Source organism: Dendropsophus ebraccatus, chromosome 3 (assembly GCF_027789765.1).
Source record: "Dendropsophus ebraccatus isolate aDenEbr1 chromosome 3, aDenEbr1.pat, whole genome shotgun sequence".
NCBI lineage: Eukaryota > Metazoa > Chordata > Amphibia > Anura > Hylidae > Dendropsophus > Dendropsophus ebraccatus.
The window spans coordinates 183279339-183293867 of record NC_091456.1 but is presented as its reverse complement, the minus strand read 5'-3'; positions in this window follow the sequence as shown (position 1 = coordinate 183293867).

The window sequence follows — 14529 nt, the reverse complement described above, 5'->3', positions numbered from 1 at the left end:
TTGATAAATCTCCCTCTATATGTCCATCTTCACTGTCCATCTTGATATATCATGGGTGTACCTGTGGCTCCATTGGGCATTTATGGCATACTACTAGCTACGCCGGAACCATTGACTGCAGTTCTACCATTAGCCATTGCAACGTATGATTTCACTATCCATCCACCGGACAATTTTTGGGAGGGTTTTATATGATGATTTCTTTTTTCCTTTTTATAGAACAGGTCATAATGGCTGTCATTTCTTGTTAATGATGTTGGCTCTAAGCTTTGTACATATACCTTATTGCAGTTGCTTGTTCATCAGATACCTGTGCCATTAAATACAACATTGTTATAGAAAATATGAGTGGTGCCTTCCTTTAATTTTTGATATACCATTATACGAGTGGTGCGTTCCTTTAATTTTTGATATACCATTGTATGAGTGGTGTGTTCCTTTAATTTTTTTTTTATATACCATTATACGAGTGGTGCATTCCTTTAATTTTTGATATACCATTATATGAGTGGTGCGTTCCTTTAATTTTTGATATACCATTGTATGAGTGGTGTGTTCCTTTAAAAAAAAAATTATATACCATTATACGAGTTATACCATTATACCATTATACCTTTGCTAAGTATTATATATAGCAATTCTTGTATCGTAATGGGACCACAGCTTCCTGTCATGGATGGCCTATGGGTGGAGAAAAGGTTTGTGTGTTAGAACAGGAAACATGTTGGCAGATTAATGGGACTTTTCCAGATCACTTTGCTGGAAAAAACAACGAGAACTGAGGAATAAAATATGGGGTGGTGGCAGATCCGATGCTTCGTGAATTCCTATTGCCAGCTTGGCTGGTTGTTATTTCTTAATCCCTCTATGGAAAATCTCCTCCCAATCACGTTACATAACCCCCGAACACCGCAAAAAATTGCTTTTAAACTTTGACGTCCCAGAGGCTTTAATAGGAGAATTAAGGCCGTAATTATACACCTGAGACTAATATACAAGGTTCTGCTGAGTAAAATCTGTTTACTGGGGATCAACTTTATCTCGTAAGTCAACATCCGGCCGCCACCTATGGAAGGATGTTATGTATTATTGTCTATTAGACGACGTCTGTCAGGTGCATGGAGAAATAGTCATGCTATTATGTCCAATTAGATTTTATTATGGGCCACCCAGTAAGCCTTCTTGTCGGGGATGGAATGGAGTAAGTGTCAGATGAGGATAATCTCAGCAGTAGACTGACTGCCGATGTACTGCCACTCACCTCCGCATCCCGTTTCTGTCTCATTGTCATACCGTCTCTCCTCCTTCTCCTGAAATGTCTGGTAAGGCCCATAGGATTAGCATGAACGCTTTCTCTGTAGCTTAAAAGAACAGCAGGCGTGTTCCAAATCTGTCCTCTATCAGTGTTGAGCGAAACAGTTCGGGTTCGGTAATGTTCGCCAAACCTGAATGCTCAGGTTCGGGGCCGAACCTCAACAGTTTGACACTATCCTCCATCTATCCTGGTCCTACATGACCCACTTGCCGCCTGTGTGAGTAACATGGAAAGCCATGTAGTCAGTGTAGTTTATAGACATGTTCCCGTCAGAAAATTGTCAGGTTTTTGTCCATTTTCCCAGTCGGTTTGCTGTCCTGACTTTTTTTTTACTAAAGGTGTGCGACACAATTTTTCCAAAACCTGACAAACCCGTCATTTTAGTCCAAATAATAGCCAAGTGGGTGTGTCATGGGTGTGTCCTTTGTAACCTGCCACAACTGACAGATTTACTAAGCAAACCGTCATTATTTTGACTGGTTTTCTATTCTAAAAAAACCCAGCCATTTCTAGAGTGGCAGGATGGTCGGGTTTAAATTTTGTCTTGTGAGAAACCTTCCAGATTTACTAAGGGCGTGCGCCATAGTAATGGGTTTGACGCGAAAAACCAGACACAACCGACAGCATAACAGCTTTAAATTGACGGATTGTTAGTATATCAGCCCCACTGTGTTTGGCTTCGCTATGGATACACTTTGGCTAAGGGCCGTACTACACAAAACGATTATCGGCCTTACTTGGCCAATTACTGGGCATTCAGGCCGATAATCGTTTTGTGTAATAGCACATGTTGAAAGACAATAATGAGTCGACATGCACAATATCAGCTGATCATGGTCTTTCTTCCATGCAATAGACCGCCACTGACCTCTATGGGCAGCCCACACAATCTAATGATCATTTGAGCAGCATCTCCCACAGGCAGGAAGGAGGGTAAAGGGAGCCCTGACCAGACAGTTTGGCGCTTACTTCCTCTGGAAAATCATTGCACCAAGGCAGAGGTCCTGTCTTGGGAAGTATATACTCATCCTCCCCCTCCATCTCTGCATAATGGCAAAGCAATGTAAAGTAAAAGCATAACTGTAGGCTGCCAATTTGTATTTGGCAGATACCAATATCATCTGCTCCAATAAAGTTTTTTTTTTTCAAATAATTCAGATATAATAGCACTTAAAGGGATTGTTCACCCAAAAAATTTTCTTTCAAATCAACTGGTGCCTGAAAATGCACCGGATTTGTAGTTTACGTTTATTAAAAAACAAAAAAACAAAACTATTCTTTCAGTACTTATCAGCTGCTGTATGTCCTTCAGGAAGTGGTATTATTTCCAGTCTGGAGAGCAAGAGAGGTTTTTTTGTGGGGATTTGCTGCTGCTCTGGACAGTTCCTGCAATGGACAGAGGTGGCAGCAGAGAGCACTGTGTCAGACTGGAAAGAATATACCACTTCCTAAATACTATTTGGTGGCACAAATTGGGCCTAACTGTTATATGGAAGAACAATGTGAAAACTCTTTCTGCATGGGGCGATATATATGTAGACTTCGTTTGTAAAAAGGTGGGGATTGTGTTGGAGCACAGACAAGTTGTGGCCAGACCAAGTCTTCATGATGACACAGGTAAGAGAAGAGAAGAACAGAAAAAAAAAAACACTGGATGTAACTGCACAGTATTCTGTTATAAGGTCTGCAGAACCTGTGCACAGCTGGGATCTACCTCTGTATGATCGCTGCTTAGGGAGAATATTAGTCATTATACTCATTATTTGGTCATGTGTGGCAGTAATATTTCCTCTCTTCCTTTAAGCCTGTAAACCCACAAAACACACGATATACCGAGTCCTGGGCGGAGGATCTCGGTAATGAGCCGCTCTCGCTGGTGTCTTGTTTTTGTCCTCTGGATGTTGATGAGGAGATAATTTAATATTGTGATGTTCACATCCTCTTCTGAGAACAGGAGACAAGACAGGAAGCTGCACAGAGCTCGTTCCTGAGCAATTATAGCAAATACATGAACTGAGCTCAATCCCAGAAGAGACGATAACTGGACACGGGCTGTGAGGTTTACATTCTGTTTGATGGTACAAGTCTGGGTCATGCAAGGTCATTATGTAGATCCCTCAATGTCATATGGATATAACTGGAGCAGGATTCCTCCTATACAGGCCTGATACTCATAGGCTCCTCTGATGTTACAGAGTGTCTGCTGCTTGAACTCTGTGAAGCATTTATGAGGGCTCTAATATATAGTACTGTCCTGTAATTCAATAGTACTTCAATAAAAGTTTTCACCCCTAATCCCATTCCAGGATAAGAAAGCTGAATTTCTACTGCTCCCATATTTTTTCCCGTATAGGTAACTGCTGGGCAAGCAGGCCAGAAAGCTGCTCTGACAAACACTGGGGGCAAAGGTGAGACTGGAGCAACAGGTCAGCAACTTGGTGGCATTAGCAGGATAATATAACTACTATAATGAACTGGAGAGAATGGAACGGCTGCACATCCCATCTATGGCTGATACTAATGCCGCTAGGCCTATATTAAAAATCAACACCAGAGTGTCTGTATATGAATTGATCAAGCCATATTGCCCCGTGTACCACCGCGCAGGTCCTCTGGTCCACACGGGTCCCTACGCTAACTCCACACCGTGTCGGTCAGTGACCGCCAACCCCGCAAAGCGTGCACGTGCAGGGAAGGGAGGCCATGGAACGGCCCTGCAACCCCAATGTCACAGGACCATACCCAAAAAGCCCCACCAAAACCCAGCCAGCACCACCGGCGGGGAAGGCTGCCCCCAAACGACACAAGTATGGATATGGTATTACACTTACCATTACTGCTCTCACAGAATGGGGAAGACATAGGGTCCAGACATGTGAGCACAGACATATCCTGCTAATTTTGGTCATGTGGGTCTTATAAAGGAGTGCTAGCTGTTCAGAGAGGGAGAACTGTAAAACACGAACTGGAGAGAATGGAACCGCTGCACATCCCATCTATGGCTGATACTAATGCCGCTAGGCCTATATTAAAAATCAACACCAGAGTGTCTGTATATGAATTGATCAAGCCATATTGCCCCGTGTACCACCGCGCAGGTCCTCTGGTCCACACGGGTCCCTACGCTAACTCCACACCGCTGACCGACACGGTGTGGAGTTAGCGTAGGGACCCGTGTGGACCAGAGGACCTGCGCGGTGGTACACGGGGCAATATGGCTTGATCAATTCATATACAGACACTCTGGTGTTGATTTTTAATATAGGCCTAGCGGCATTAGTATCAGCCATAGATGGGATGTGCAGCCGTTCCATTCTCTCCAGTTCGTGTATAACTACTATAATACTGCTCCTATATACAAGAATATAACTACTATAATACTGCTCCTATATACAAGAATATAACTACTATAATACTGCTCCTATATACAGGAATATAACTACTATAATACTGCTCCTATATACAAGAATATAACTACTATAATACTGCCTCCTATATACAAGAATATAACTACTATAATACTGCCTCCTATATACTAAAGTCATGCAACCTCACTGACTAGATGAGTATCTGCCACAGTGTAGGTGGATGCAGCTCTGCTGTACAGCCTCGTAGCGGAGTCTCTTCTAGGTATGTATGGCCTCGGGGTATGTTATGTGTTCTGGATTCTGTAGGAACTCACATATGTCAGATTATATGACAAAGGCGAAAGACACCACCAGGTGTGCAGGGGAACCATAGAGAGGGAAAACCTAGTGAAAGCCTTCAGGCTTCCTTCACACACACACACACACACACACACACACACACACACACACACACACACACACACACACACACACACACACACACTGTTTGTACACCAGAAGTCTGTCATAATTTGGGCAGGAAAAAGGAGCTTACAGGACTAGCACCATATTAAAGGGGTATTCCACTCATAATTTAGTTTAAATATGTCGCTGCCCTTGGTGAGAACATAACAAACAGCCTATTCTTACCTCTTCGCGCTTCCCCGGTTTCCTCCTAAGTCGTCCTCCCCACCTCCACTTCCGAGATGGACTTGTCTGGAAGTGAAAGCCTGCTCAGCAAATCACTGACTGAGACAGGACATCGCTGTGGCCAGTGATTGGCTGAGCGGGCTGTCAGTGCGAGACATGTCTGTGTCAGCCGGGACCCGAAGGTGATGTAGGAGAACACTGGGGGAGCGTCAAGAAGTAAGACTAGGCTGTTTGTAATGTTCTCACCATGAGCAGGAACTTACAGGAGAACCTATGGGGTTCCTATGGTCAGTTCCTGACATGGACAGAGGTGGCAGCAGAGAGCAGTCTGTCAGACTGGAAATAATACACCACTTCCTGCAGGACATGCAGCAGCTGATAAGCACTGGAAGACTGGAGATTTTTTAATAGAAGTAAATTACGAATCTCTGGCACTTTCTGACACCAGTTGATTTGAAAGAAAAACATTTTGGGCTCATCTACCTTACAGGCACCGAGCCGTCCTGTCCCCTGAAGATACTAGGGCAGCTCTGGTTATGGAGATCCTGACTTGAAAGTAACAAACTGAAAATATACAATCAAGCAGCCGATCCCGCACAGATATATAGCGATGTTTCTACGTTTCGGCCATAGATCCACCTCTTTTCTTGCATTTCTGGCTTCCATGATTGTTTTCCCTTCCACAATATTTATCCTGCTACTATTTGGTTTTGTAGCTCTGTGATAAGTATACGGGATGATGGTGTTCCCTTATCGGGTGTATTTACCTCTGCTGCCCATGTTGATGCCCATATCCCCGAGCAACGCAAAACACAGCTATGCCCTACTGATACCGAACACAGGGAAACGGGGCAGGTTACACAGGTCTATATCACCGCCATCTCATGTTATATTACTACACCGAGATAAACTGATGTATTCATGTATGTAAATTGTATGCAGTGAAATACATATTCCTGAGGTTTTATCGTTGTATATAGGAGCAGTATTATAGTAGTTATATTCCTGTATATAGGAGCAGTATTATAGTAGTTATGCGAGGGGGAGATACAGCTGACCCGCACTGCCAGACAATGATCCAGTATCAATGGGCCCACGGATATGAGTATGCAGGATACACCGCGGTATGTTCGGCTGAGCACCGGGGGTGCAAGACGGTAGGACAGGAGTACACTGTGTATAGGGTAGACAAAGACAGCACTCACCCGGTGTCAAATCAGCTCACTTTATTCCATAGACCGCGGATAGCAGGGAGGGAGAGGTAAGGACGCGCACTGGGACGGCCGTTTCGGGGACACGCCCCCTTTGTCGACCAGGTAACCTGGTCGACAAAGGGGGCGTGTCCCCGAAACGGCCGTCCCAGTGCGCGTCCTTACCTCTCCCTCCCTGCTATCCGCGCTCTATGGAATAAAGTGAGCTGATTTGACACCGGGTGAGTGCTGTCTTTGTCTACCCTATACACATTATAGTAGTTATATTCTTGTATATAGGAGCAGTATTATAGTAGTTATATTCTTGTATATAGAAGCAGTATTATAGTAGTTATATTCTTGTATGTAGGAGCAGTATTATAGTAGTTATATTCTTGTATATAGGAGCAGTATTATAGTAGTTATATTCTTGTATGTAGGAGCAGTATTATAGTAGTTATATTCTTGTATATAGGGGCAGTACTATAGTAGTTATATTCCTGTATATAGGAGCAGTATTATAGTAGTTATATTCTTGTATATAGGCAGGGGCGGTCCTGGCATTTCTGGGGCCCCAAGCGAAGTTATGTCTGGGGCCCCCCCTCAACACGCGTTCCAAAACAATAGACCGCTGTGTGTTGCCCCCAGTAGTATATACCCCTTGTGCGCTACCGCCAGTAATATATACTTCTTGTGTGCTGCCCCCAATAGTATATACCCCTTGTGTCCTGCCCCCAGTAGTATATACCCCTTGTTTGCTTCCCCCAGTAGTATGTAGACCCCTGTGTGTTTCCCCAGTTATATATAGCCCCCTGTGTGCTCCCCCAGAAGTATATAGACCTCCTGTGTGCTTCCCCAGTTGTATATAGACCCCCTGTGTGCTGCCCCCAGTTGTATATACCCCCTGTGTGCTCCCCCTCTAGTATATAGGCCCCCTGTGTGCTCCCTCAGGGGTATTTAGCCCCCCTGTGTGCTCCCCCACTTGGATATAGACCCCTGTGTGCTCCTCCAGTAGTATATAAACCCCCTGTGTGGTTCCCCCAGTAGTATATAGACCCCCTGTGTGCCCCACCAGTATTATATAGACCCCTTGTGTGCTGCTCCAGTAGTATACAGACCCCTGTGTGCTCCCCCAGTTATATATAGACCACCTGTGTGCCTCACAAGTAGTATATAGACCCCCTGTATGTTCCCCCAGTAGTATATAGATCCCCTGTGTGCCCCACCAGTAGTATATAGACCCCTGTGTGCTCCCCCAGTAGTATATAGTCCCTCTGTGTGCTCCCCCACTTGGATATAGACCTCCTGTGTGCTCTCCAAGTTGTATATAGACCCCATTCTGCTGCCCCAAGTAGCCTCCCTGTGTGCTCCCCCTGTTATATAGCCCCCCTGTGTGCTCCCTCCATTTATATAGACCCTCTATGTGCTCTCCCCCAGTTAAACAGACCCCTGTGTGCTCCCCCTCCCATATAGTATATAACACAACAAAACAAACACTTATACTCACCTGGCTCCGGGCGTCTCCTCTTCTCTTCACTCTTGTGGCCGCAGGAAGGGTTTTCCGTGCGATCACAAGAGGCCGCACTCCCCTTGTCCTGGCGCCGATGCTCCAGTGATGTCACTGGAGCGCCGGCACCACAAGGACAAAGCTGCCACTTGTGACCACAGGGAAAAACCTTCCTGCGGCCACAAGAGTGACTGACAGGAAGGGAGCCAATGTCTCCCGCCCTGTCAGTGCTGCTGCATGGAACTATGAGCGCTCATTACGAGTGCTCATAGTTACAGTTCAGATGGCAGCAGCGAGCGGGGCAGCGGCCCTGTCCAGCGGTCTTGAGCACAAGAGCGGGGCGTGGGGGCCCCAAGCGATCGCTTGGGGTGCTTGGTGCCAAAGACCGCCACTGTATATAGGGGCAGTATTATAGTAGTTATATTCTTGTATATAGGAGCAGTATTATAGTAGTTATATTCCTGTATATAGTAGCAGTATTATAGTAGGTATATTCTTGTATATAGGAGCAGTATTATAGTAGTTATATTCTTGTATATAGGGGCAGTATTATAGTAGTTATATTCCTGTATATAGGAGCAGTATTATAGTAGTTATATTCCTGTATATAGGAGCAGTATTATAGTAGTTATATTCCTGTATATAGGGGGCAGTATTATAGTAGTTATATTCTTATATATAGGAGCAGTATTATAGTAGTTATATTCCTGTATATAGGAGCAGTATTATAGTAGTTATATTATTGTACATAGGGGCAGTATAGTAGTTATAGAATAGATAAAATAGATGTTATAGAAATCGTCCCTTCCACACCTAAGGGTACAGTCTATGAGCTCCATAAACAATTAATAGGTAGAAGCGATTGGCTATAATATTTTCGGGGTAGCGCTGCCTCTACTAGTATACAGCAGATTCTGTACCTGCTTGGTGCTGTTACCATAGGATAAATCTATCTATCATTACATATTAGATTTGGTTGAACACAACACATTGCTTTTATATGCAGCAATAACACGCTTCAAGTTGTAACATGGTTTTAATGAACCTCCATATAATTTTTTATTGCTTCGCTGTCTGATTTGATTTAGCTTTTGCTAGGACGCGGCCCTGTAATTTTTTTCTATTCAGATGAGTTTATTTCATGGAGAGTTTTGCCTCCACACGATTAATTATTGGATACAATACTCATCAAACCATTTAAATGGGCTGTCAAAGAGACCGGGCCCATCCTATGGCAGAGCGTGCCAAAAAAAACCTGACGTCATGTGACATGTTGGTCCTAGCTACTGTTTGGCATGAACCTACAGAAACAGAGGTCAATGACCGAGGCATTGCCATGATGTGTTCCGATTTCTCAACAACGGTTAGTAGTCATTATGTTTCGGTACAGCCCCGCATGGCGGAGGAGCATACTATAATGTATAGTACGCAACGAACTTGATGGGAATCTGAGTAAAACATGGACGCCAGCAATCCTCATATGTGACAGTGGCTTCCTGCTTTGGCTAGAGAATTAAAGTGGTCCTCGAAGTAGCTTTTTTGTAATGCTGGGAGGGTTATTCTGAGGTGAAGTTGCTAATGAACTCACTGTGATTAATCAGCATTACAAAGAAGCTTACAAAGTTGCAGATAAAGTCAGCCAGGAACTTGTTTACATCAGAGGGAGGGAGACAGAGAGAAAAGCTCACATACAGATTTTTTTTTTTTGCGGAAAGCAGCAGCTCAGAACTGGGGGAAGGAGACTGAATAAGTAATAAGAAGTGTGAAATAAACTGTTAGTCTCACTACGGGCAGCTACATATCAAAAGTTAAGTTTGAGCAGAATACCCCTTTAAAAGACAGGTTAGGATCAAAGGTGACCCTAAGGTAGCGGGCTTTGGGGGACAGGGGACAGAGTGCAGCCATTGATAGTGATTGACAGGTTAGACGGAAGGGTGGAGCGAAATAGGGTAAGAATGATTAGTTCTGATTTGTCCATCTTGAGTTTTAGAAGGCGGGAGGAGAAGAAGAAGGATATAGAGGATAGACACTCTGGAATCCTGGATAGCAGAGAGGTGAGATCCGGACCACAGAGGTAGATCTGAGTGTCATTGGCGTAATGGAGGGAATTGAAGCCACGGGATTCTATGATGTGTCCCAGGCCAAAAGTATAGATTTAGAAGAGAAGAGGTCCTAGTATGGAGCGTTGGGGGACACCAACACTGAGGGAGAAAGGAGAGGAGGTGTGTGGGTGTGGGAGACACTAAAAGTGTGGTTGGAGAGGTAAGAGGAGATCTAGGAGAGGGCCAAGCTGGTGACACCAAGGGATGAAAGAGTTTGTAGGAGGACATAATGGTCAACTGTGTCAAACATGGTGTAAAGTAGAACTGGCCCAGTTGCCCCTAGCAACCAATCAGATTCCACCTTTCATTCCTCACAGACTCCTTGGAAAATGAAAGATGGAATCTGATTGGTTGCTAGGGGCAACTGAGCCAGTTTCGCTTTACACCATGTTTGATAAATCTCCCCCACTGTGTCTAATACCAAGGACGGATAAAGGAGTAGTGGGGCCCTCTGTCTCTTCTTCAGAAAGGGGAACCCCCAAAACATTGCATCAAATAATGATAAGGGGTGAACAAAAACTAACAACGGCCCATCAGGAGGACCAACGAAAAGAAAGTCTAAGTAGTGCGACACTACTCGTGAGCAGTATTGTGTCACTTATTTCAGGAAGGAACCCAAAACCTCAAAGTGATGACATCATATAGAAGAGGCCTTGGGTAAGCATATATCATAGTAAAACAAAAACAAACAAACAAAAAAAAAACTGTTCTGCTGTTTGACCAAATGGCAATCCCCCCCCCCCCCCTTTTAGAAACGACACTTCAGGAGGACACCAGAAGGCTGGAAAATGGTGGCACCAAGGAGGTTCTTCATGTGTGTTCAAAACCCTAGAGTACAGTGTGAGCTATGACTCCATCTCGGCCACCTTCACTGGGCCCCTTGGCTTCACTAGACACTACTGGTTTTGTAGCTGGGTCTTGTGATCGAGGGCATGGTGACCATCTCCACAGGTAGGACATTCATGCTTGGAGTGGCACCTTCTTTAGAACCTTATATCCTTACAGCAGGAAGGGAGTTTTTGAGTGTAAGGAGGCTCAGCTACTTTGCCGAGCTGAGCCCTGAAAGAAAAGCCAGGGTGATTACTCTGGGAATAGAATTTAATGGAGCTTAATTACAAACCACACCTGAACTGGAGACAAGAGTGGTGCTGTCTCTGGAAGAAAGTGGCCATGTTTTTGTAGAACCCCTTTAAGTTTGGAGGCTTATGGGGAACCACTGTCCTGGTGTACGAATAGATAACTTCAGATGGACTTAGTTATCCTCAGGCCTGAAGTTTGGCTTAGAGAGTTAGACCTGAAGATGTAAAGAGAAGAGCAGTGAGATGAGGTCCTTGAAAGTACGGCCTGGAAAATAAAGACCACTCTGTTCTCAATAATGAGAGAGAAGCCATTGATAGCAGGGCCGAAATGTACACAAGACCATCACCAGATAGACAGAGGAAAATGTGAAGCTGGTGTGGACCTGAGTGAAGTTACATGGGCCTGGATTGGCTCCTTTTAAGTAAACAAGGAACTGAAACATTAAAGGGGTACTCCAGACAAATGTAAAAATCTATGGTGAGCAGGGGGTGGTGAGGACATAATAAAGAAGTGATACTTACCTGTCCCAGTGCCCCTGCCAGCACAGCCACCATCTCACTCTTAGCCTCCGGTTTCTCCCAGCTTCCTGTGTTGCCATGGCCTGGTAGAAACTACCTGTTCAGCCATTCGGTGACTGCAGAGGTGTCCCGCCTCAGTCACTGGCTAAGCGGGCATTTCTGAGCTGGGTCGTGATGTGACAGGTCTGGGAGCTACAGGAGATTGGTGGGGGTCTGAGAGCGGTGGCGCTGCACTGCGGGGGTACGGGGATGGGTAAGTATGACTTCTTTGTTATGTTCCCCCCCAACCATGGATTTTTACATTTGTCTGGAGTTTTCCTTTAAGCTTTTGTGTTTAATGTGAAACCTATAACTATAATCAAAGATTGTTGTACTGCTGGGTATAAAAAAAGAATTAAAGGGGTACTCTAGTGAATATTTTTTTCTATCAAATAAACTGGCCTCAGAAAGTTGAACAGATTTGTAATTTACTTCTATTTAAAAATCTCCAGTCTCTGTGTACTTATCAACTGCTGTGTGTCCTGCAGGAAGTGGTGCATTCTTTCCAGTCTGACACAGTGATTTGTGCTGCCACCTCTGTCCATGTCAGGAACTGTCCAGAGCAGTAGAGGTTTTCTATGGGGGATTTGCTACTGCTCTGGACAGTTCCTGACATGGACAGAGGTGGCAGCGGAGAACACTGTGTCAGACTTAAAGGAATACACCACTTCCTGCAGGACATACAGCAGGTAATAAGTACTGGAAGACTGGGGATTTTTAAATAGAAGTAAATGACAAATCTGTATAACTTTTTTGAAACCAGTTGATTTGAAAGATTCCCCCCCCCCCTGGAGTACCCTTTTAAGTAAACTTTATCTGATTGAGTGACGTTGATCTTTTGACGAGCGTGAACTCCACATTACACAACCGCTGTAATGTACGTGTCTTAACAGATCATGTTTCGGTTACGTCATCTTCGCTCCTAGGCCGCTACATATCCCCCTATGTTATTATTCAATTTGCACATTGCGACACACACTGCCGTTCTTCTTCTTCATCATCATCATCATCCTCATCATGACACCTATTTTTAGCAGCTGCTTCTTTATCCATCGTAAATACAAATGTTGACGACTGAGCGGGTTGTGTATGAGTATTGGCCCATACAGGTAACAAGATGAGGCATGACTCCCTGCAGCCGAATAACCATCACAGCCCAAGGGCTGAACCAGTTGAGTGCTGTTTCGGAGTCATTATATAAATGAGGGTTCCCACACACAGTAGCGGAGGGTGGGGGAGGGGAGACCTGCCCGGTCATGTTGGGATATGATTTAATGTCAGTTTCACTTTAAACATGTTTTCAGGACTATTTGCTACCAGTAAGAAGAATGCCGAAGTTTCACCTACCTATGCAGGGGGCAGATCAGAGGTCACCATCGTAATGTATTGCTCTATGGAAAGTAGTCCGGATACGCATCGCCCACACTATTTGATAAAAAGTCACCTGCTCAAAATTTTGTTTAACCCCTATGGAATTTAAAAGCTTAAAGGTTTAGTCCCGTTCCTAAGGGTCCTATTCCACGGGCCGAGCAGGGCCCGATCAACGATGTAAAAAAGCGACGATCTGCTAGATCGGCGCTCGTTAACTAAGCCTATTCCACAGCCCGACAATCGTTTTGCGAGGGCTGCAGGGACTTTGTTACCGATGTCCTTACAGCCCTTGTTTCATACTTTACCTCACCAGGCTGCAGGTCTTCTCCGGCGCTCCTTCTCCCGATCCCGCGCTGCAGCAGCTTCGGAGCGGCCTGTCTGAACTGACAGACCGCTCAGCCAATCACTTGCCGCGGCGGTCCCAGCCAGTGATTGGCTGAGCGATTATCGCTCCGTGGAATAGGCCCCTAATACCCAGTTAAAGGGAATTTGCAGGAAATTAATAGTAATACCCCACCTATATCAATATTAGATTACTGTCGCCGTTGTGCAAGTGCTGCAGCCCCTTCACTTCTTACCAGACACAGCGCCATACATGTGATAGTGGCTGCACCTGGTATTGCATTAAAGGGACACTCCGGCGAAAATCTTTTCCTTTAAAATCAACTGGTTTCAGAAAGTTACATAGATCTGTAATTTACGTCTATTTAAAAATCTCCACTCCTCTAGTTCTTATTGCAAGAAGTGGTATATACTTCTCCAGTCTCATACAGTGCTCTTTGCTGCCACTTGTGTCTATGTCAGGAACTGTCCAGAGCAGCAGCAAATCCCCATAGAAAACCTCTCCTGCTCTGGACAGTACCTGACATGGACAGAGGTGGCAGCAGAGAGCACTGTGTCACACCAGAGAAATACACGCCTTCCTGCAGGACATACAGCAGCTTATAAGTACTGGAAGACTGGAGATTTTTAAATAGAAGTAATTTAAAAATCAATTTAACTTTCTGAAACCAGTTGATTTAAAAGATTTTTTTTCCCCCCCGCTGAGTACCCCTTTAAACCCCTATTAGTTTATGGCAGTAAACGCATTAGCTGGATTAGCACATCACACTGACAGCTCTGTCCCAATATTTTATAGGGAAAGGAAATCCTATTTAGTCATCTGTATCTGAATGCAGAAGTAGCTGTGACCAAGTAATTCTCAGGAAAACATATAACTGATGACATCACTGGGATCAAAGCATGAAGAGTCATAGGAGGAGATTTATCAAACATGGTGTAAAGTGAGACTGGCTCAGTTGCCCCTAGCAACCAATCAGATTCCACCTTTCATTTTCCATAGAGTCTGTGAGGAATGTAAGGTGGAATCTGATTGGTTGCTAGGGGCAACTGAGCCAGTCTCACTTTAC